This window comes from Plectropomus leopardus, chromosome 7 (assembly GCF_026936395.1).
Source record: "Plectropomus leopardus strain MGB_pleo_1.0 chromosome 7, ASM2693639v1, whole genome shotgun sequence".
Taxonomy (NCBI): Eukaryota; Metazoa; Chordata; class Actinopteri; order Perciformes; family Serranidae; genus Plectropomus; species Plectropomus leopardus.
The window spans coordinates 2,402,410-2,428,338 of record NC_142182.1 but is presented as its reverse complement, the minus strand read 5'-3'; the positions used below and the strand labels follow the sequence as shown (position 1 = coordinate 2,428,338).

The window sequence follows — 25,929 nt, the reverse complement described above, 5'->3', positions numbered from 1 at the left end:
ATCTGATGTTGCCTCCAAAGTGTTGTTGCTACTTGTGTGCTAACTGCTCCTCCACTGAGGAACACGGCCACTAGCTTTAGCTTTAGCACTTTAGCATGTTGGGCTCCTGTCTGCAAACAGTTAAATCGCCTCGGTTTGTTGTGCATGTTAACAGTGATCACAGCAATTTGGAAGAAACATCAGCAAAAATGTGTGTTTTACCCGGTGTGTTTGTGTGTGCTCATCCCTCATGGGTCTCCTTATTTTTTGAATTTTTAGGTTCAAGTGCCAAACCAGAACAGGGAGAGTCCAAAGCTTTATATAGATGGGGGGGCAGAATGTACCATGTCAAGCCAGTGCAGAGGGGTGTTTCTGTTAGCTGCTGTTGGGCCCCTAAATAAGTGCAATCATGATGTTTTTGTGTCAGCATGGATTGAATGATGTGCACAAAAGTACAACTTAGAAATTTTTAGCTCTAAAAACCATTTTGAGAACATTTAAATGCAACCAATGAATGTTTTAAAAATGTTTTCAGTGGAAAGTTTTCTTTATGTTCCCACTTAAATTTAGGGTAATATACTCTACAAACAAAAAAAATACATGTCTCTTTTTTATTGTTAATTTAAAACATTACATTAGGCTATATTTTTATCTAAAAAATCCTCAGTCCTCAATAATGTTAACGAAAAAAGGTCTGTAATTTCAGACCTTTTTTTTAATGAAAATGTATCATGTTAACAATAATGATAAACTGTAACAATAATAACAATAATAATAATAATGACAAATACTACTACTACTGCTACTACTACTACTACTACTACTACTACTACTACTACTACTACTACTAATAATAATAATAATAATAATAATAATAATAAGAATAGCAATAGTAATAATAATGACAAATACTACTACTACTGCTACTACTACTTATAATAATAATAATAATAAATTAATAAATTAAAAGATTTTACGTTTACGTTACGTTTATTACGTTATTACGTTTATTTACTCTAACTCTAGGAACGTTCTGGGAACTAAAAGAAAACTTTCTGCTGTAACTAAACGTAACTAAAACATTCGGTGGTTGCATTGTACCGTTCTCAGAACGTTTTTATAACCAAAAATTGCTAGCTGGGTATTTACTTGACTGATAGGAGTAGCAGCCCTGGCCAACACCTTAATGCCACCTTTCTAGACCACGTTTAAATGAATACAGCCCTCTTAAATACGGAAAAGTCTTTTCTTTGCGTTTTTACAAACTCTCGTTCATATGATAAATTGTGGAAACAATCCTCAAATACACAGATCTGCATAACAACCAAAAACACTGTATTATGGTTGCCAGGCCCGTAGTTGGCCTGGCATGGTCTGAGATCGGTACAATGCAAACACTGAATGTTTTAGTAACGTTTTCAGTTGCAAGTTTTCTTTATGTTCCCACAATGTTCTTCTTAAAGTTCGGGTATCATTCTCTCTGAAAATTTTTGTTCATTTGTTTGTTTTTTTAATTGTTAACATGTCAAATTACATTTTCATCTAAAAAAACACGAGTAAGTCCTCAATAACGTGTAACATTGTGGGAACGTTTTATAAAAAGAACATTCTCTGATTTATCAGCATCACCAAAACATCCTCAGAGTGATGCAGTTAAAACATTACACGTCTTAGTCAGCATTTAACCTTAAAAGAACATTACTCGAGATGATAAACATCCTTAAAACGTTCTCTGAACATTAGATTGAAATGTTTTCTTTAATACATTCTTGTAACGAGTAGGTAACGTTAGCCAATGTTGTGGGAACGTTCTCTGCTAGGTGGGGCGATGGTGGCGGCGACATCTGCACGTTGCCAGTTTCCACGGCAACAGAAGGGGTGGCGTTTTCAAAAAATGACGCTCTGGGACCGGCTTTTAAAAGGCCCCAAAAATGCTGCTGTAATGTGAACAAAAAGGTCAAACCGCGACAAAAATGACTATATTTGGGTATTTTGGCTCAAAACAACCAAATAACCAGAAGCATGTTGAGCGATCAGCCCAAATTCAAAGTCACAGAAACCTCTTTTCTGCAGTCTATCAGACTGAAGCCGGATCTGCAGCGCTCAGCTCCTTCTTCACCTTTACTTCAACCTCCCTGACCAGCCGGCTTCACCTCACTGAAGTCTGTAACGAGCTCCTGCGCGGTGCGATGTCAGGAGGTGACATCATTAACGTGAGCGAGCATTCGTCACATTAATGAAGTGGAGTCGACGCCACGAGGGGCCGTTAAAGGACAACACCTCATTACCATAACAGAGCGCCGCCGAGGGCCCGACTGAGAGACAAAGAGCAGAGGTCACATGACACCAAGAGGAAATAAAGTGACGTGATGAGGTGTGTGTTTACAAGCAGCCACGATACTGAGAAAAATGTTTGGACTGAATTTCCCCCGAGGAGGAAAACATGCGCTTTATCTTATTACGACTGAGACCACCTGAGGTTTCGACTCATAAACATTTTAAACATTTAGGTTTTAGGGTCTCGTCCAATAACTGACAGGACTGGGTTTTAAGGGTTTTAACAGGTTTTCTTCAGGCGTCAGATCACACCGACTGTAAACTCTGCCAAAAAGTAGGTTTGCATGTAAATTTTTTTTTTTTTGATTTAAAAAAAAAAAAAAAAAAAACACAACAAGCAGCCTGGCAAGAAATATCCCAATTACTGCAAAAAAAATGACATGGAAATAAAAAAAATAGAGAAAAATGTCCAGACAATTATAATTAAGTCTTTAACTTTTGTTTTTAAAGTTATGTTCCAGAAACAAGGAAAAAAAATCAATTTTGTTTTTATGTCTTGAGGATATTTTCTTTTTTTTCTGTATGTTTGTTTTTTTTACTTTACATTTTTCTTTTTTTTCTACCTTTTTTCCAGTAATTTTCTTGTAATGTCTTTTGGGCTATTTCTTATTAAGTTGCTCACCATCGCCAACGTTTTTGGAAGAAAGCAAGCTAATTAGCTCAGGTTTCAAATAGTTAACAACACCTTTCTGCATTCAGCTTTATGAGAAGCTGTCAGGGTTCAAACACCACATCCACCAACGAAAAACAATGCATCTTGTGTCTTTTTTTTTTTTTTTTTACTGGCAGGTTGGAGCAAAAAACTGAGAAGGGTTTGATTTCTCAGAAACACAGTGAGTCATTTAAGGGATCCAGCCAATCACAGTGAAGAAAAACCCGGTTCAGGTTTTTTACAAAAACATGAACAAACACGGAGAACTAAGCAACATCACATGAGAGGGCCCGGGGCCTCGCGCCTACCATCGAATCAGAGGTGCGCTGATGTACAGAGCAACAACTTACAGCAGCACTACAGGTTCTGATTACATGCAAACATCGCGGCACTTACAGTCGCAAATTCGGCACCAAAACTAGGTACTTTAACCCGCTGGCATCACTTTAATTTAGGGCCACTTCAGGCCATTAAGGCAAAAAAAAAAGACACAAAAAGACAAAAAACTTCCATAAAAATATTATAAGGAAATATTCTTTTCTTCAGTTTTTTGGGGTTAAACCAAAAGTACCAAATAATTAAACATTCTTGGAATTTCAACCATTTAAATGCCAGTTTAAATATCAGATGCCACTCTTGTTTTGTTTTTTATGAAAAAAAAACCCCCAAACAACAGTTATTTTTTATATAATAAATAATGGGGAGCTGAGGGATTTTTTTAAGCACAATCTTGGATATGTCAAAGATTAGCAACAACATTTATTTTGACGAATTATTAGTTTTTTGTGCAGAGTCACATTTAAAAATTAGGACCTGTTAAAGCCATTAAGCCAAAGCACGATCTTTTCCGAACCATAACAAAGTGTTTTTTGTGCTTACATCTAAAAACATGTTACCAACAGCGCTGTTAAAATGTTAAGTTTTTAACATATCCACTACATAATGTACAAATCACACATTTCCACAGTCTGCAGAAACATGCAATGCAAACATGTATTCTGTATGTTGGAGCTGCAGAGGTCTCGTATGCTCACATGTTTTTTTGGAAATTACCTGCACTTTTCTACATTACGAGAGGCTGCCAACATTATAGAGCGTAGAATATCTTAACAAAATGCATCAATTTATTAAGAAAACAAACAATCTCCTAGTATAATGCATTGTAAAAAGTGAAAAAGTAAATGTAATATAATAGAAATCTGAAAATAAAAGTAACTTCATACAATGAACATATAAAAGTAAATAAACAAAAATAAATGTATGCAAATACAAATGAATCCATTTAAAAAAATGTATAAAACTTATGGTTAAAATACAAACTGTCAATATTACATAATGAAAATCTGAAAATAAAAGTAAGCAAACTAAAAAATAAACAAATAACAATAAATATGAACAACAAAGAATCTAGCAACTGTTTAAAATGTATAGTGGAAAAACGAATAATCAATATAATATAATTGAACATAACTGAATAAAATTAAAGTAAAATCAAAATACTAAAATGTATCATATAAAAACATCTGTATAAAATGAAATTGGGTTTTGCAAAGTTTTTCGTTAGGCAATTTGAGCATAAATTGTTGAGGTAAAGACAGCCGAAATGCTAAAACAATGCACCTTGTGTCTTTTTCTTGGCAGGTTGAAGCAAAAACTGAGAAAGGTTTGATTTCTCAGGAACATGGTGAGTCATTTTAAAAGAATCACACGGAAAGACAAACTGGGTTCATGTTTCTCACAAAAACAAGAACAAACACGGAGAAAAAGCTTTAACCAACAGCAGCCAGTGAGTCTACTGCTCTGCCTTAGAATGAGTTAGAATAAAATAATGATTTTAAAAACTCCCAATAAATGTTAGAAACTTATAAACACTGTAATTCCAGATTTCTTTTTGTTTTTTTTTACTTCTCAAATTTGTAATCATAAACCGGCGCTTATGTGTGCTGCATTCAGACACCCTGCTGAAGTATTTAAACCTTTAAAACCTGAAATCTATCGATCCATCCATCTATCTATCATATATTGATCTTGTTGCTGTATAAATCTCTGCAGTCAGTCAGTCCCCGTCCCAAAATCAGGTGGAAAGCTCGTCCACATACATTTAAAAACACTTTGCACTCACAAACCGTTCACCATGTGATGGTTCTCTCCGATTATAACTCAGATCTCACAAATTCTGAACCGAAATGTCGGCCAGTGTAACACACTTCAAGCCAAGAAAATCATTTGGTCAGAAATCTCTCTGAGTGCCCAGAACCTCCTCTCCAAATTAAATTTCGTGTCTCGACCTGTTTGTGGTCATTCTGTATTAGTCGGAGGTAAATTAGGAGATGAGGTGTCCTGCTGTGCGGTGTTCATTCCCTCTGAGCTCTGGATGATAGCAGGTCTAATCCGGGATTACATGTTTGACAGTCTGCAGAGGGAAGAGGTCGCCTGCAGGGCAGCACCTTCAGAAAGAAGACCTTCATGTAAAGCAGGTGTTTCCCAGGCAGGTCGCCTTTTTAATCGGACCGCTTTAAAATCACAGGAGCTGCATTAGATTAAGGGTCTATGAGCAAAGAGGAGATCATAATCACTCTGAAAGTTTGGATCAGATCGGGCTTTAAAACTTCCTGCAGGGTGGATTTTACTGAACTGCAGAGGGAGCAGATGGAAGGACTTTCTACACCCTTCAAATCAATAATAGAGAATAAAATCAATATATATGGTCTATATGCACAAAATCTCTAAATTTGACCAAATACCTCAGTATCGAAATTTTAAATTCGACTGTTGTTTTTTTGCTTTTTTTAAATGTATTATTATTTTTTGTATTATTATCATTATTATTATTATCAGTGACAATAAAATTATATTTTATATTTTAAAAACTCCCTCAAAGCATTCTCGAAATATTGTGTTTACAAGACAGAGACAGTCGAGGTCACAGTGACCTTCACCTTTGACCTATGACCACCAAACTCTAAACAGTTCATCGTTGAGTCCAGCTGGACGTTTGTGCCAAATCTGAAAAACAATCCCTCAAGGTGTTTCTCGAGATATAGTGTTAACAACAATGAGACCAATGAGGTCACAGGGACCTTCACCTTTGACCTATGACCATCATCGCTAAGTCGAAGATGGACATTCGTGCCAAATTTGAAAAAATTCCCTTACGGTGTTCTTGAAAAAAAAAAGGTTGATAATATTGACACAGACAAGATCACAGTGACGTTTGATCACCAAAATCAAGTTACCTCATTGATTATTCCAACTGGACGTCTGTGCCGTTTAAAAAAAAAATTAAAAAAACAGTTAAGGTGTTCTTTAGATATTGCATCCACAATGAGACAGAGAAAACACTCTGCAGATTGTCCTCTGAAAGAATAAAGCTTTTCTGATGACTGGACCACAGGACGGTCCAGTCATCACTTCTTTTTCGTTAAAGTGAAAAAGTTTAATCCTTAAATCTAAAGAGGGCAGCATGTAGAAACATGACCGAAATCCAGCAGAGACAGAAACTTTTGCTTCTGAGGAATAAAAGAGTGGCAGAGCACCAAAGTGGAACTAAACCTCCTGATGAGGCTAAAAACTCTCTCCCCGCCACTTTCCCATGAATCATTGCATGACCATACATAGAGAATGATTTACTGCAACACGTTCCAGCTGTGTTCCCGCTCCCGCTGGCCGGCTGCAGCTCGTTTCCTTCAAAAGGCAGCAATAAAGAAACAATCAGGGAGAAGTGACAGCGTTATTCTTGTCCTGATGTGTCTTTGCAGCCGCCCTCGCTCTGGTGGCGTTATTCACTCTGCTGCTTTCACTTAATCACTGACCTCCAACACTCAGACGGCGGCGGGGTCACGACCTCTAGTTTAAAGGTTCAGAGGGGAGAAGTTCAAGTAACAAGAAGCAGCTTAAATGTGGTGGGGATGTTTGTACATCGTTATCGCTTCAGGACGGATGTTTCCTTTTTGCTTTGCTCCTGAATAGATTGTTCTGGTCTTTATTGTTAGTTTAGATTGATTAGATGAAGCTGTGTATGGTGAATAGTAAGGCAAAATTTGTAATATTCATGTTCAAAATTAACTTTTTTTAAAAAATAAAACTGAAAAAAGGAGCAAGGATTTGATAAGTATTCACTACCTCCTGCTCCTGACAGCAGGAGATGACAGCAGCACATGAAGATGCAGCAGCCAGTAGCTCCTCAAATCCTTGCTACTTTTTTCTATTTTTTGTTCTTTTTTTTTGACACCATGACCCGTTCTGCTGAGGCACGACTTTTCTATGAGGGAGAAGCACTTATCAACATCGGGAAAAGTTGTGTGAGTTTTGGACTGAACGCAGCTGACCGCGAAAGGATCCCCACTGGTGGCACGTGCCAAGCGGCCAGTCAGAGGGGAGAAACGAAACCAAAAGCGCCAGACGAAGATAGGGAGGAGAGCCGGCATCAGGGCGAGGCTGACCTGACTTAGACCAAGAGCTTCTCCTCTACAGAGCCTTGTTCTGGCTAATGTCCGGTCACAGGTGAATAACGAGGATAAGATGCAATTGAGGCTCACTCAGCAACGGGAGATTGAGGACTGCTCTGCGCACATCTTCACAGTGACATGATTAACCCCAAACATCCTGGACCAAGCTGTTGCACTGGATGGACTGACCTTGTGGGAGCCATAAGGACACAAGACTCTGCTGCAAATTCAAAAAAAGCTCTGCAGGAACTGAATGAGGCCACCAGCAGCAACATGCTCAAGCAACTGCATGGAATTTTCATAGTCGTCTGAAATGCAGTTTGTATTTTACAAGGCTTAAAAGTTTCACACCCTGTCAGGTGAAACTGCTGTCGATGTTTTTTTGGTATCTTTTGGACTAATTTTTGATGAGATAGTGATGCTACATTAACAGTTAAGGGATCACCTTAAAATTTACAATTTATCCTGAGGGGAAACATGACTGTGTGAGCAATTCTTAAGGGCCAATATCAATTAGCTGATGAGGCCTTTCACTAAAAACCAGAAATGTTAAACTCATTACAGCCAGAAGAGAAAAGTCAGAGGATCACCAAAATCATTGAGATTCATCCTCCGACAAACATAAACGTCTCAATATAATTTCACATCAATCAATCAATTAATTAGCTGTAAAGAAATTTCACTGTAGCAGCAGACTCTGGTATCCCTAAATACTCAAAGGTAAAAGCATGTGGATGTAACGACGGTAGGAGAGGAGTCAGATCAGACTGTCCTCCTGTTTCTCCGGCCGTGACCTCGGAGCGGTCAGGTGGGTCAGGACAGACAGGAAGCTGCATCTCTGTTAACGTGGAAACGGAAACCCGACAGTGTAAACAACAGCTCTGACATGAAACACCTGTCTGCTCCCGAACAGTACATCAGCAAGAGTCTATTACAGCCTGTGTGTGTGTGTGTGTGTGTGTGTGTGTGTGTGTGTGTGTGTGTGTGTGTGTGTGTGTGTGTGTGCACTCATTAAACAAATGTGTTTGTGGAAAGTTTAATAGAAATCTTTCAAAATGTTGGGTTTTTTTGTTCAGTCACAGTTGTGCTGACACCTGTTTAAAAGTGTGTGTGTGTGTGTGTGTGTGTGTGTGTGTGTGTGTGTGTGTGTGTGTGTGTGTGTTCAGTCAGGTGAAGTTTTAGAGCTCAGTATAAACAGGATTATCGTCTGAGATCATCTTTCTGCTCCACGCTCTGGCTGTCGTCCGGCACAGCTTTAATAGTCAGCGACATGAAACGATCTGAAACGATTTTCTGTCCGCTGATTTGTTATCTTTGTGATATAAATTTAAAAACCTGCCAACATTTAAAACATTTTAAAACAAAAAAACAAAAACAAAAAAAAGAAAAAAAGAAGACAAATTCGGGCACTTGGTACGGACAATCGTCTAGAATATGATGAATATAAATTTTGGGGTCTTTCCTCTTTTCATTTCTGGGTGAATTTCAGGTCATTTCATTGTAACTCATAACTCGTCTTCCTCATAATGTTTTAAACAAATCACATCAATCCAAGTTTCAAAGGGTTAAAAGATGTTCAATGCAGACATGGGTCAAATATTTGGGGAAGAAAATTAAAACCTCCATTCAATTTAAGGGACTAGTGATGTTTTTGAAGAATTGTGTTGGATTTTTGGGAAAAAGGAGCTCATGCTGACATCTTTCTTCTTGCATTAACAAAAAGCAGTATAGACAGAGAGATTCTCAATGCATTAAAAAACCAAACTCCAAAGAGCATTATCGCAGATCTCAACTGTCCAAGCCAGTGACAAGATATTCACATTTCACTTGTTCATTGGTCTCAGATCACAAAAAAAAAAACAGATCACGTCCTCCCCGAGCGTCTGATCCTTTCTGTGCTGCAGGACAAACAGGACTCGTCCGACATGTACACATCAAACGCTGCCGGTTTCAGTTACCGTCGGGTCAACGCCTGACACATGAGTTGTGCTGGAAACCTTTTGTGTCAGTGAATACAAAGAAAACACCTGCTGAGTCTGTCACAACGTACCTGTGTTTGACAGATCACATGAAAACTGCATCCAAAATACAAAGAGTGCCCCGCAGTGTTCATTACAGACACAGAATTTTAAAAACTGGACAGAGCAAACAACATGCTGATGATTAAGTTATTCTAACACACACTTATCCCACATTGTCACACGTTGCCACTTTCCAGGATGCCGCTCTCATAATGCCAAGACAAGCACATGGTGGGATGACGCCGTATGTGTTGATGTTCGGACAACAAAAAGCACATGGAAACCAATGCTGGGATGTCTACAAACGCACATGCTGCCACAGATGGTTAGGATTAGGTGGAGGAGGCACATGGTCAGGTGTAGAAAAAGAGCATCACATTCAGACGGGAAGCAAACAACAGACTCCGGCACAAGAATGCGGTGTTTGTTGGACCCATCCACAACCCCACTGTCATCCACCACCTGCTCTAAAGTTGCCTTGCGCTCCTAATATTACGTCCTTACCAGCAATATTTCAACCTGATGCAGTTCTGTGCCGTAACGTGCACACGCGACGCGCTCCGTCCAGCCTCGTTCTTAAGTGACGCCGCCCCTCGGCGTATCTGATGTGGCAGGTGCCATCCGATGTAATTCCAAAAGATGTGCTGGGATCTGAGAAATTTCCTAAAATCTTAGAAACATGCTAAAATCTGAAAAACATGCTAAAATCTGAAAAACGTGCTTAAATCCTAGAAATGTCCTAAAATCCTGGAAATGTCCTAAAATCCTAGAAATGTCCTCAAATCCTAGAAATGTCCTAAAATCCTATTAGCATGAATGAGGCTGTTGCTGCTGGCTCCTTTCCTCCTGCCATTTTGTAAAAGTGGCCCCAGAGCAAAACCAGTTGAGTATTCCTGGTCTACTACATTGTTTTTATTTATCTGAGTTTTTTTCAATTTTATTTGGTTTTTATTTATTTCTTTTTTTCCTAGATTTCTCTCAAAATGTTTATTTATTATTATTCAGCACTGTGGGTTTCCATAAATACTGTGTATAATCTTAAAGGATTGATTTACAATTTTTTTCCCAAGTCCACATCTTAATAAACAACAGCCCTCTTTAAATTACAAATCATGTTTTTGATGGTAATAACACAAAAAATGATGAGGGTAAATACTGCAAAAGTTTTTAAGTTCTTATTCAGCCCTTTTTTAGGACTAAACATTGTTAGAGAGTCCTTTAGAGATCAAAATGTCTAATGATGAAGAATTTTTGGAGAAATTAACAAGCTCTCAGAGGAGAAAACAAGTCTTGTTAAAGAGCAAAATCAGGAGTAAGATCTGGAGAAAGAGAAGTTGATGTAAGACAAACGGAGAGAAGGAAGTGAGGATGGGAGGGTGATGGACCCGGAGGCGGAGGCGGAGGTTGGGGGGATGTAATTCATGTTGAGGACAGAGCGCGGGGGGGTTACATGCTTATGTTCTACTGGAAAAGAGTGAATGAGTAGAATAGATTCTATGGAGAACTCTTGCTCAGCGTCTGTACGGAGAGAAAAAGACCACAACTGTGTCAGTGTGTTTATTCAGCGGAGAGTGGCCGGCTCGGCGCTCCGGTCTGTGGGAGCCCCGCAGCCTCCAGCCGGACGCTGAATAAGAGGATTAGCCGAGCCCTGGGAGAGCCGGGACGTCCACAGGCTGCGGGGGTGAGAACTGGTGCCCACGCCAGAATGTGTGACAACCCCACCCCCCTGAATCTCCTGATGCCAGGGGGACGAGGTCCTGAGGCGGGCGGGGTGCTGTGAGTAAGACTCAGACTGGGAGGGTACGGCAGGTTAATCTGTGGACAGTCTGGCTTCTGTGTCTTTAAAGGGATCCACAGTGGTGGCACCTCGCCACTGCCTTTTAGCTCTTAAATGAAAACTCTTCAATATACAGTCAGTTGTATGGCTGGCCGATATGACAATAATATTGCGATATTTTAAGGCTAAAATGTGATGCATGATATATATTAGAAGAAGGTAGAAGGTAGATTTCTTCATTTTGTAAACAAAGTTTAAAAAACAAAATTTCATTTTTCCTTGATTTTTTTCATGTTTGCAGTTGAAGGATGAGTTGATTAAAATCAGCAGCTACTATGTAAATTCCACCCGTTTGTTTGGTGATGTTGCCTGTAGTGGATTTTTTTTTTAAATTTGCATCAGAGTCCCGTGTCCTGTGGGCTCTGAACTAGGTCCGCCCATCCAGTGCGCCTTGATGCCAGCTCTCCTCCCTGCCTTCGTCTTTCGGTTTCTTTTCTACCCTCTAGTCTGACTGGCCACCCAGCATATGTCATAGGTGGAGATCCTCTCACAGTCTGCTGCATTCAGTCAAAAAAACCACAACTTTTCCCGATGTTGATAAGCGCTCCTCTACCGTAGAAAAGTCGTGCTTCAGCAGAAGGGACCATGGTGTCGAAAAAATAGGAAAATATAGCAAAAAAGTGGCAAGGATTTGATGAGCTACTGGCTGCTGCATGTACATGCACTGCCATCGTCATGGCAAATCATGGATTATATATATTATTAAAAGTACATGGCAACCAACGCCGGGGTGTCAAACACACATGCTGGTACAGATGGTTCAGGTTAGGTGAAGGAGGGACGTGGTAAGGTGTAGAAAAAAAAGCATCACATTCAGACTCCCACATGAAAGTCTGGGGTTTGTTGGATCTATCCATTGCCCCTCCCGCGCCTTTATGCCCTCTTTATTATGTCTTTACTGGCAGCGTTTCAACCTGACGCCGTCCTGCCGGGCTCATGCAGATGCATGTTTGGCCGCGATATCAAGTGATGGATGTATCAGGCAGAAATGGCGTATTAAAGGACCATGAACAGCTCTGTCTGGCCGTGTCCTCACTTGATGCTGTCCGGCGGCGTATCATGCAATGTTACACCAGCAGCACCATCAAAGCGGGGGTATTTTATGAGTTTTGAGTGAGAACAGGCTGGTCTGTGGCATTAGAGAAAAGGTTAGGGGCTCGCTAAGGTCCCTTGGATTCATCCTGAAGGAAACGCAAACCTCTGAACAAAATTTAAAGGCAATCCATCTTTAGGTTGCTGAGCCATGCTGTTAGAGCGGCTCTTGGATAGTGATCCCTAAAAATGATTATACTGTACATTGAGAGCGCGAGCTCTGCCTGACAGACTGAACTCAGGGCAGAGACATACTTTGAACTCTGTGAAGCCCAGCGAAGGGGAGGATGAGTCTGAACAGCTGGAGCGTTTTACACTTCAGAGGTCCGACCGCGGGCGGATCTGTCAGCAGACTGAGAGAGAAAACCTCTGCTGTCATAACATGTCCACTAAAGCTGCTGCACAAGTCCGCTGCAAGATTTTATCTTTTATTAATTATGTTTTTTATCTGTCACAAACCTACTATCATCCACTTCTGGTCCTCTCATGGAGGAGAGCTTGTGATAAAATATTAATCTCCTCTCATCAGCGAACAGAGCTGAAGCAGCTCGTTGTGTCTGTCAATCCATTAAATTCAAGTAAATTACATTTTTAAAAAAGTTTTTAAAAAGAGGGGAGAATTATTAGAAAGTTATATCAAAAACAAGAAAAAAAATCAGGAAAAGAATAACTTCATAGAACTATGGCAATTTAATTTTTAACATTTTGTTAAAGAAGCAAATATAATAAAATAATATACATATATATAAATATATAATAAAATATACAAAATAATACTTAAAATTCAGCTCTTTTTTTAGAGGTCTTTTTTTTCGTTTTTCAGTAACTGTTTCTCGTTGCCTTCTCCCCATGTTTTTGAAAGAATTCAAAGATTCAAAGAGTTTCAGTTTTCAAAGGGTTAAATAACCAAAAAAACTTTTACTCCTAAACAGGAATAAATAACTTAAAGGCAAAAAACCCCGTATCTTTCACAAAGTTTGTCTAAGGGCCTTCTAACCTCAAACCCAGTTTCTCAACTTCCCTGTTTCTGAAGTTCCTGCTCTCTTTTTCTTTTCTTTTTTTTGCAGGTTAAAAAAAAAAGTGCAACAGAAATAACATTCCCAAACTGGCGCTGAATCAGTGTCGGTGGAGAAACAGATCTTGACCTCTGTGAGGCTCAGACAGCGCAGTGATTCATCAAAGTGCTCCTGCTGGATTTATACACAGCAGAACCTCCATAAAAAATCAGAGATCCACTTCGAGACCACCAACAGGAAATCAAAGCGCCTCGTCACAGCGCTGCAGGCATTAGACAAATGAAAAGTCAGATCTACCTAAAAAGCTGCTGCCGGGAGCGTTAACACAGGGGAGAACACGCTGTGGAAAAAACTAAACTCATCAGCCGAACGAACGGAGGCCTCGGGGTTGAAGTTGTCCTCATCGATCAGCCGCTCTCATCTTTCCCTTTTAACTATAAATGGCAAAGAACAAAAGCTGCGGATTATCTACAGGCTGAGTCCATCAGCCCTAAAAGGAGGAGGAAACATGAAAGACCCAGAGCTGCAGAGAGGGTGATTTCACATGAGCACGCCAGGAATGAAGGCAAGAAAACAGACCGTAGGACTGAAACAAAAATTTGACCCACTGCTGCGGGAACATCTCACCTGCTGCAGCGATGAGATGGACAGAAGTCAAGCAGCTGTCGACCTGTCTTGGTTTTTCAGGGCAAATACCGATTATTAGTAGTTAACCGATATTCAGAACCGATGTGTATTTACAATAAAAATGAAAATCTTTCTGTCAATATTTAAAATTTGGAATATAACAAACTACAACATAAAACTTTGTTTAAATGCCTAAAATTACCACAATTTTTTAAAATAAAGTCAAGTGAAAATTTAAATTAAAAATGAATACATAAAATGAGTTCCCTGAAGTTTTACACGGTAAAAGTTCCCTCCGATGCTGACTCTTTCTTTGCATGCATTGCAGACAGCCTTCACTGGTGTTGGTTGAGCGTGATACTCTCATACTACATTTTGGATCTTTTGTTTAGCATCGCGGGTGTAAGTACGGGCACGTTGTCCATCTTTATAAAAGGAAGAGATACAGCTGAAGTGGGGCCACTTTTTAATTAACTAATTTTATCTGTGATTGTTAAAATAAAACACTGACACAGATAATCTGCAAAATGCCAAATATCGGCGCTGATAATCGGCCAGACCTATAATCTGTCGACTCCTAAAGTCAAGGTCAAAAATCCAAACGCATGTTTCGTTTAGTCTGAACATAAAGTAGTGCAGGTGTCAAAGAGCCAAAATCCTCCTTTCTGGGGACTGAGGTCCCACTTTGCCGTCTCTTCACTTTGTTAAACTATTTTCATTCTAAAAATAAACAACATTTCAAATGTTCTTGTCTTAAACTGTATGAACGCTGAAAAAACATCTCACCAAAGGGCAACAGGTCACATCAGGTAATAAAACGAACCAAAAATACCGCCATGAGGTTGTATGCTTCCAGCCAAGGTACACGTAACAGGTAACATCCGTGTCTGTAAAAACATGGACGTTTCCAACACAGTTTCAGCTCAGTCAGTCACGCGGTGCTGCTCAGTTCTTCTACGTCTACATATTACATGTTAGGTATCCTTCTGTGTCTGCTGTCTACACTCTGAGATGCCGCTACCATGATGTCAACAAAAGCACACGGTGGAATTAAGCTGAACGTGGTTGCTAAGGCAACAAAAGCACTTGGCAACCAACGGCGGGACGTCAACAAACACACATGCTAGCACAGATGGTTACGATTAGACAAACGAGGCGCATGATAAGGTGTGGAAAAAAACATCACATTCAGACAGGAAGCAAACATCAAACTTCTGCATGAAAGTCTGGGGTTTGCTGGATCCATTTACTGCTTTATAGAGACCTTTGTGCTTCTTCGTGCTCCGTTATCGGCAGCGCTTCAACCAGATGCTGTCCAGAAGCGTATCATGCCGGCGCATCTGCCTGCAAATCTAAACATAGTGGTCGTTTTCTTGCTGCTTGGCTGGTGCAAGAAAACGTGGACGAGACATAATTGAGTCTCACTCAGCAAAATCAGAGAACGCTCTGCTCACATCTTGAGAGATACGGTTAACATGGTTAACCCCTAACATCCCAGATCAAGCTGTTGCACTGGATGGTCGGACCTTGTTTGAAGCCAAAAGGACACAAGACTCTGATGCAAATTCAAAAAATGCACTGCAGGAATTGAACAATGCCACCAGCAGCAGCATGCCTGAGCAACAGCATGGGATTTTCATAGTAGCTGCTGATTTTAATTAACTAATCTTTCAACTACAAAGATGTAGCAGGACCAAGTATAAATTTTAAATTTGCTTTTTAAAACTTTGTTTAAAAAATGAGAAAGAAATCTACCTTCTTCTACCGTCAAATTTTGCTCTCACATCATGTAATGCGAATGCTTTATAGGTTTGACGTTGTGAATCTAACAGGTTAGCCTCCCCCTGTGTGTGTGTGTGTGTGTGTGTGTGTGTGTGTGTGTGTGTGTGTGTGTGTGGTCATGGTTTTAACTTTTAACTGCAGTGTGACGTCTCTGGTAAACATCTTCCAGCACCAACTTCACTGAGCTGAACTGTGATAAGACTCACAGCTCTGTGACAGCTTTGTGTGTGTGTGTGTGTGTGTGTGTGTGTGTGTGTGTGTGTGTGTGTGTGTGTGTTGATGCACTCATGTGTGACCTGTATCTGTAGTGAGAAACAAATGATGTGTCCGGGGGGAGAGCAGATGAATAATGGATCTGACTGTCTACAGTTTCCATCAGCAGCCTCTCTGGGCTGCAGCCAAACACTCTGCAGGTTCGTTTAGACTCTGCTCTGTTTTATTCTGCGCTGAACAATGAGAAGGTTTTTGTCTGCTTCTATCCGACTGGCGTCATTTTTTTCAGTTGACACAGAAACTGTGGTGGCGGTTAACATTTGTCATGTTGGTAGAAAGATTATGTTGTTGTTTTTTGACGCATGATAAGTGGCTCGTCACGTCAGTTTTGGACCTTTAGGGACAGCGTGCCAATTTCCTCTCCTTACATACAACATCTGTTTGTTTTCAAAGGAAACTTAATAGGAAAATAGATTTAAAAAAGAAAAAAAAAATTAAGGTTTATTTCCTGAGATTTAGGCAACTGAAGTTCGTGGTTAGATTTAAAAAAAAAAAAAAACTTCTTTAAGATTTTAACGTCCTCAAAATCATATTTTATTACATGTTTTATAACAGTAGTGCATGCAACTTTATCATATGACAATAGCTACTTTATTGTAACTTCACTTAATTCAAAATGATTATTATTATTACTAATATATTATTTTCTTTTTATAATTTCGAATTTGTTGTTCAGCTGTAATTATGAATTTTGGCTAACAATACCAGAGGCTATCTTCATGTAATGAAATATATACTGTGGACTATTGTTCCTTTTGTTGTAAAGGTGTCATATAATCCCATTAGGGATGGACCACTAGGTGGCATGACACTTAATTAAAAGAATTTATTAATTAATTCATTGATTTGTTCATACAATTCATTAAGTCAATAATTTAGTATTTTAGTTGTAACATTAGTTTAAAGGGCATTTCAAAATATCAGGATATATATTGTGTATATATACAGTAGCCCTAAAATATTGCAATATTATATTTTATTGTATTTTATTTATATAATTTTGAATTTGTTGCTCAGCTGTTACTATGGGGGATGGGCCACTAGGTGACACTAAATTAAAAGAAATCATTCATTCATTCAATAATTTTGTATTTTAGTAGTTAGAATTAGTTTAAAGGACATTTCAGTATATTGAGATATATATTGCGTATCGCGATATAGCCTTAAAATATCGCAATATCCTTTTAAAGCCATATTGTCAAGTCCTATTCCACCTAATGTTTGCCCTGATTCAGTTTGTACCAAATAAGCGGAAACACCAGCTGACTGGATCCATGCTGCGTGCATCACTAAAAAACGGGTTAATCTCAGAGGGAACGAAATCCTGCACACTATCATGTTTCAGTAAAAGGACATTTATCATATCACAGAGTTCAATGTGCAGTATTGAGTTTTTTTCATCAAAATGGTAAAAAAGTACAAAAACTCAGCTTCTGGAAACCCACTGAAAAACAAATGTTCAGGTCCAGATTCCACAAAACAACACAGGCTGACTGCAGATGTCTCAGCTTTCACTCTCTGTTGTTTTTACACCGGTTCTCAGCGCTGACGCAGGCTTACCCATCAACACCTATTCAACTTGTAAATGTCTGCTGGGCACCTGCCCGCCGCTCACTGCGTGCCAGCCTCTGCTGCTGCTGCAGCATCAATCTCAGACCCAAACCTTCAGAGCGCCTCTCTCTGTTGGTCTGCCCGGCCGTCACCTCCACCGCCAGCGGCTCCAAACACTCAGAGAGCGACGGGGATGTTAAAACAAAGAGCTCCCACTCAGAGCGACTTGTTTACAGGAAGAGGAAGATTTAAAGGGAAACTGAGAAAGGTACGGCTCCGGCGCAACGAGCTCAGAGCCACTTTATTTATTTTAAAGCTTCACTGTTCGCTATGCCAGCCGCAGCTTTATGTCTGAGCCGCTGCAGAGCAGAACATAAATAATGATGTATTATGTCTTGGCACAGCTACAAATTAAAGAAAAAAAACATTTGGAAGCGCTAAATGTATGTGGCATGTGGCTCATGTTGGCATCCATCGGAGAACAAAGCAGCGGTGTGTTCGTCGGAGAAAACTGCTGGTCTCAAGTTCTCTTAAATCACATTCCTGCAGCGTTCACGTCTTTCCCCAATGGGAGCCATCGAGGCAGTGCGTAAACAAGACGGCGCCCAGGTGGTCCGGTGTTTACAGAAACTTTAACAGCAATCAACCTGAAATGAGTTTGATCCCTGCAGCCAAATATGTGACCTGGAACGAGCCGATAATGCCGGGAAATGCCAGCACACGTGTCTGGGGAGTCTTTACAAAAATAAAACTTCAAAATTCATAATGCAAAGACTAATTTTGCAGTTTGAGGTGCTGTGGGATTTTTTTACAAACATCTCTGTAATAATGGGGGTCTGTGGTAAAATTTCTTTTAAGTATTTAAAACAGGTAAATATTTCAAACTCCAGTGCTGAGCGAGAGAAGTGTAGACAGCAGCTGTGAAACAGGCTGCAATGTAACAATTAGGGGCATGTTTGCAACATCCATTTATGATTTTGGCACAGACAGGCTCAGATTGTTTCTTATACAAGTCTGATAATATTATGGAAAAGATCCCTGCAGAGACAATTTTTTAACAATTTTTAGTAACATCCTTTTTGTTTAACTAGAAGCAGTCCCAAAATCACTATCACAAAAAAACACCATTTAAATAAACAGTAATGTTACCATATAAAGAGCCGGCATGTTTTCTAAGGGTTGGTTTTTCAGGGCGCATACGATACCGATTATTATTAGTTACTGAGACCGATAACAGATATATGGAACCGATATGCATTTACAATAAAAATAAAAATCTCTCTGTCAATACATAGAGGTTGGAATATAGCAAATTCCCCCACTTTGTTTAAATGCCTTTAACAAACGTTTAAGCAAAACTGAACCATTTAATATCGAACAAGGCAAGTTTTTTAATAAAGTTCAATGAAAATTTAGATTAAAAAAATGAATAAATAATAAGAGTTTTACCATACTGACACTCTCTTTGCACTTTGAATCGTTTAATTTTATCGCCAGTCATTACAATAAAATTGTAATAACATTTTTTTACAGCAGTTTTAGCGTAATTTTTCGTTGCTGGTTTTCACTTATCTTTTTGGTGTGCCAACTTTCAGGTTATTTTATTGTAACTTTTTTACTCCTTTCTTGCTATTTTTTGGGCCACACGTGCCTTGTTGAATTACTTTTTGTCCTCTAAGAAATCAAGTTTTTTTTCTTGTGTTTCAAAGGTTTAAAGAACAATGGAGGAGGAAGAGAAATCGGGCCATAGAAGCACAACATGGTCTTTTCATGGGATTTGTTGACAATAAGAAAAATATAAACCATCATCAGACCTATACTTCTCGACTAAACTTTATATTTAGGCTCTGTGGCACATTTATTTCTCACTCACTAACCTCCATGTGGTGATAAACAGCATGTGTTTGGTTTCTGTTATTCACATCCTGCATGGCCTTTTGCATCGCTCCAATTTGGACGGATCCACCTGTAAGACGTCGCTAATTTCTGCTGACAACGTCCAGCTGACGAAAGTTGAACCTGACAGTGTAGAGCCGAGCCTGAGGTGTCCTAAAAAGGCCACCGTACAGAGGATGAATCTCTCACTGTTGTCCAGAAGAGCCTGAGAGCCTCTCCAGGTTGCTATCCTGAATACCTGATCACCAGCGAAGGAGCAGCGGGTTTCCTTCTTCACCCAGATTTTCCCCCCAAATGTATGAAGCGTCTGTTCCAAGAGGAGCTGTTTTGGTTCCAGCAGACGTGTTTCTAATCTAATCGTACACACGGTGACGAAACAGTTTGTCAGAGGCCCAAAGAAAAGCTTCCCCGAACAGAAAAACGACTTAATTAAACACTGGAGCTGAATGGGCGAAGCAGAGTGCCAACGCTGTATCCCACAGCAGAGACAATGACAGAGGAAGTGTGTGTTTGTGAGTGTGTGTGTTTGTGAGTGTGTGTGAGTATGTGTGTCTAAAGGCCACTTACTTATATTATAAACTTTTTACACATTCATTTGATCTTCAGCTCAGCTTAGGTTGAGACTCATGTTCTTAAAGATGTCGGCACCAACATGTGTCTAATTAAAGAGATTATTTAATGAGTGAATTTCAGGAGCAAATGCTGCATTCGAGTCATGTAGGATTTCTAAGCTGCCAACTGGGGACAACAGTCAGTAAACAGCGAACAAATCCACAGGAGCTGGCAGTCTAAGCCCAAATTCTAAAGTGAAGCCTGTTTTAGCAGCGATATAAATAACTCATGAATAATGTTTACTGTTATCAGCGATTTAACCTTATAAATAAAATGTAAAAAATACATTAAAAGTAGTAAAATATATGAAAAACAAACAATCATGTGACTTGAGGAATTTGAATTGAATTGAATTTGTTTCTGTCAATAAAAACAGCATACAAATCATAAAATTAAAAACTTGAAAAATTATGAAAAATGACTTGACTTGTAGATGACATGTAGATGGTTAAACATAAAAATGTTCAGCTCCATTTTAATCTTTCTATCTTTAAATCATTTTTCCTCCCACTGGAACATACTCTTTTGAAACAGCTTTAAGGTTTAAACTGTACATCTGTGTAAAAAAAGCAGAGATTATAAAAAATGACACTAAAGCTGTATCAAAAAATATGTCTTAAATGGGCAAAAAAACCTCCTTTTTATCGGAAAATAGTTTTTAGGCTCACGTGAGGTGGTATTTCAGGTGATTCAAAAAAGCCATATTTTGCATAACTGCAATGGAAACACGTTTTTTCCGCTTTTATAGCTCATACGATGTGTAACACCTGGTGACGGTAATGAAACTTTATGGACACCATCCGCTACTAAACCCAAAGAAGAAGAAAAAGTGCAACAAAGTCACATGACAGTCTGCAAAACATGACTTGATATGTGCAGACGGAGGAAAGACCAAGATCTTCTTATCTCTGATATACGAGACAGAGAAATTACAGCGATATTAGATGCAATAGGCTGCAATAGAAATAAACCTGCTAATGTTTTGGACATCCATCGCCATGGTTACTGGAATTTTATTTCAACAGAAAAGTTTACGGTGGCCTACAAAGCAAACGCGCTGCATGAACAAAAAAGAAAATGCAAAAGGAAAACTCTGCAAATACAAAAACGCGCTTGTTTTCATTTATGCAGTATGTTTCTCTATATGCAACTCGTTTCTGTTTATGCAGTGCGTTTACTCCCGTCGGTCATCTCGCAATTGTGTTTATCAAAATTTCAAAAATATCGTTTAAGTTTGGCGAAACTCTGTAATGAAAACCCAGCTATAGACGCACAGGTCTGGACTCAATCAGCTGCAGTTATAACTCCAAAACTTTACACGCAGACTTAAATGCAGCGCCGTTTCAGACTCTCTGAACAAACTTAAAACACGTTTCGAGGAAAGAGACAATGCAACACGTTTCCTGCAGCTTCTCTGAATCAGACTTTAACTTCTGTATCTGCATCACGTCTTTCTGTCAACGTGATCGACTTCAGCTCAGCCAGACTGCAGCTTCACGCTGACTCTACACCGTCCGTGACTGTGAATCAGATTCTCTGCAGAGTCTCCGTCTCTGCCCCTTTGGACTCGCTGAGCTGTTCACAGTCCAGCAGGACGCAGTCAGCCTCAGCTCAGCATCACTGCTCTCTCCTTCCCAGCAGGCCTTGCTCTCTGTGTGGCGCCATACAGTCCGCTGTCCGTGTTTACTGTCACTCAGAGCACCCGCGGACTCTGCACCGTCTCAAAAAGCACAAAAATGTTTTAATGGGAGTGCATGACTGCATAAATCAGTGTTCATGTTAGATCTAGTCTTAGTCTGGAGATGAAAATGCTTATAGGTGTTCGTCACATTTTTGTCATGTTTATACTTCGTAGTTTTAGCTGACGATGTTTTTTGTTTTTATCAAATCTAATCCTATTAAGCTAATTCAGGTCCCAGAAATGAGAATCAAAGTGACACGCTGTGTAACATATTCTTTGCTGATATACTGACTGATATCTGCTGATATAGTGCATCAGTAGGCATAATGTTTCTTAAGGAGAGAAGTCATTGGGGCTGGGCGATAAATCAATTTTATCGATTTATTCGAATTTGTGGTTTAAGACAAGTTCCCGCCCCCTTTGGGCTTCCGTAGTTCACAGTTGGCTGCGCCCTCCTAGAGATACACACATGTGACAACGTGACAGCAAGCGTTAATGACAAAGCAGAGTACATTCCCAAAAAAAGGCTCAGTCTCGTCTGTCGTTTGGAGCTGGTTCGGTTTTGCAGCGTCAGATCTTGAACAAACCACAGTCCGCTGCAACGTTTGCTCAAAGTCTGATGCGACTAAATGCAGCAGCACGATGGACTTATTTCAACACCTCAAACGGAGGCAGCCAAGTGAGAGAAATGTGTCTCACTCACCACAAACGGCCGATAAAAAGCAGCCAACATCAGTGGAATCATTGTTTCGTTGTGTCCCGTATGACAGGAAAGCGGCCCGCTGCAAAGCTGTTACTGATGCAGTCACGCTGCAGATCGTAAACACACGTTGCTCATATATACGGAGGAAAAGCCTGCAGGTTTATCCACATGCCGAAAACTATCCGCTCCAGCTGTGTGCTGCCAAACCGCCTCGTCTGTACAACTGCACACGTGAAAAGATCACAGAGAGCTGCAGGGGACGCCGTCTGACGCCACTACAACAGACCGATGCTCCAGTCATTTCAGCACAACCGGTAACATTATCTGTTAACATGGAAATTATGTATATCTGTATGATTTCACAAAGTAATTTTTGCTTTTGTAAATTTGTATTGCTAAAATCAAAACAAAACTGGTTTTGAGTATTTTCTTTATCATTTGGATTTGTTTCGTAATTGAGTTTGTTTTTTATTTTTAGGCCATATCACACATCTCTAGTTTTCATAAAGCATATGAATGCATTATAATTAACTATGAATGTCCTCATAATGCATTAGAGATGTGCTCTTTACACGAAGTGACATCTACCAAGTTAATATCAAGAGGGAAAGATATCAAAAACCTGATGTAAGACTTTAAAAACAGCGAAAAACACCAGTCTGGTCCGTTCAAAGTGTCTCCTAAAAGAGCAAAATATGAGCGCTCTGTCCAGTCAACCCTTCACCTGCCCTCTCAGCAGGAAGTCCCGCCTCCACCGCACAGCTCCAGGTGATGTCATCGCGACATCACGCAGCAGGAGTCGCCCTGCAGGAGTCACCGCTCTGCAGCCAAAAACACTAATTGCTTTTTCACCTGCGTGAATCCGCGGTGTAACATCATCAGCACAATCAGCAGCTCATTAACAGGCGGACGTTTTGCGGCGCTGCCTTGGGGACGCGTGACTATTTTGAGGAATGACCTAATTGAAATGAGCAGCGGGGGGCGAGACACAGAGGAAATTATGGATTTTACACTTTGTCCTTCTTTAACCTTGACACACTTGCGCTGGATTTCCCCTCGTTAGTAATGTAAACTAATGATGGCAGACGCTTCCTCCTCATCATTATCTGAACATAAAACACGTTTTATAAAACACATTTTCTCTCTTTAATCAAGTTCAATTGTTTCAAATACAAATCACAGATGTCTGATTGTTATGATATCTTTAATTATGATCATTTGTTGTAATTTATTCATCATTTATGTCTTTGCTTTCTCTTGATGAGCTACATAAACCCTTTGAAACCTGATCAAATTGGCTTCATGACTTTTAAAAACACAGGAAGATGGACAAGAATTTGAAAAAAAAAATATTCATAAATTAGCAAGAAATTAGTAAAAACTTCACACAGAAAGAACATACCCAAAATTAGCAAAAATAAAAAATTAAAAGAAAATAGAAAGAAAAAAGAAAAGTAAATAAACAAACAAGATATTACTTGAAAAAAAGCTTAAAAATAATAATACTTGTGTTACAGAATTTTTTAATACACAAGTACTATAATTAGCATGCCCTAGCTTATTTTAATACATTTCTAAATCTACTATTGTCTTACAGTTTGACATTTCTTGCCACGTTGCTTGTAACCTTTTTTCTCCATGTTTTTGGAAGAAATTTAACCAATTTGCTCAGTTCAAAGGTTAAAATAAAAGATGTAGTGCAAGAAAAGTGATGTCAGTCCAGGTTTCAAAGGGTTATATTGGGACTAAAACATAAACTGTGTCTCACATATCAATGTTGAACTGTAACTGTATTTTTGAAGAACCTACTTTCATCATTGCAGTTTAATATTGACATTCTTGTTATTTTAAAAAAAAACTGCTGAAAGGACTCTAATTTGCAGAGATTCGTAGCATTTCATTGATTTATTTGTAATGCATTTCATCCTGTAAATACAAACTTTTTGCCATTTGTACATTTTTATCAACTACATATTACTGCCTGGTCTTAAAATCCTGATTAATTGTGCAATCTTCGTTTTTTATTTTATTTTTTTTAATATTTATGAATGCAGGGAGGAATCTCCATCAGCTATTTTTGGCTTCTAACCTCTCCAGCAGTGTTTTACTTTTTAATTTTCTATTTCTATTTTTTTTTCCATACTTGCATATATGTGCAAATCAACTAAACTACTTTATCCCTAAAAATATCTACAGTAAATCAGCTCCTGGCGGTCCAGATGCAGCAGTTTGGTTGGAGCTGGTTAGCGCCGACCTCCTGCTGTTCACCTCCTCCTCCACCAGCTGCCTCCCATCACACCTCCAACACCCCCAACATCCCCAGCAGCCACCCTGAGTTACTGTACCAGTCAACCAGCCACAGCACGCAGGGAGGTGGAAACATCCGTCTGCTGCGTGTCGGTACAGCGGGTGGACAGTTTTTGGGCCAAACAAAGAGTCCAACTGACGACCAGCTGACTGAAAGCGTGCATGAATGTTCCTCGTCTGCAGAAACTGTCACGACGGATGTTCGTCCAGAAAACATCACAAACTAATCAACTATTTTCACGCTACTGTGAAACTAGTAAACCAGCTCTGTTTAGTGCAAATACGATTAGCTGATTAACCCTTTGAAACCTGAGCAAATGGTTTGGTTTGTGAAAATTAAAACAATTAAAAATATATATATTTCCATGTCACCTTTATTTTTTTGCAGTTTGCAGTTTTCAGGATATTTCTTGCAAAGTTGCTCCTTATGTTTTTTCTGTGTTTTGAAAGAAACCAAAACAATTTTCTCAGGTTTCAGCTTTTAAAAAAAATTGAAGCAATTCCCTCATGGTGATCTTGAGCTATTTCATTCACAAAAATGAGATATACTGTATACGCAAGGTCACAGTGACCCAATTCACCTTTGACCTATGACCCTGTCACCACAAAAGTCTAAGCAATTAATCTCTAAGTCAAAGTGAAGGTTTGTGCCAAATTTGAAGAAATAACAGTAGCTCTCTGAGGTTTTACAAAGTAAAAGTTCCTCCTGTGGTGACACTTCCTTTGCATGAGTGTAAAACGCACACTTTTTTTCATTAATGAATTTTATCGGCGATCAATAATATTTATGCCAAGTCCTGCTATTCTTAAGATAAACTCATTTTAAAGACTTTTCTCTTGCACCTCCCTCAGCACAAACTTCACATTTATGTACCTGCAGCTAATGCATAACATCTAAAAAAAAAAGTCTTTCTTTTTGGAGTACAATAACGGTGCATTCTCTGTGACAACAACTGTGACTTTAGAATAAAATTTCTCAATAAAATAAATAAAATAACAGGAGGAAAATCCAGGCACACCAAAAGTTTGAAAAAAATGTGAAAAATGAGGAGGAATTACATTAAAAAAGCCTTGTATTATAGTGGCTAAATCATTAAAAAAGCCAGTATGTTCTG

At 39.2% G+C, this 25,929-nt stretch overlaps 1 protein-coding gene across 4 annotated transcripts in view; it reads right to left on the bottom strand.

Annotated features, from left to right (window-relative positions):
- ptprz1a (protein tyrosine phosphatase receptor type Z1a) overlaps window positions 1–25,929 on the bottom strand; it is a 120,728-nt gene that overhangs the window by 81,319 nt on the left and 13,480 nt on the right. The window lies entirely within an intron of this gene.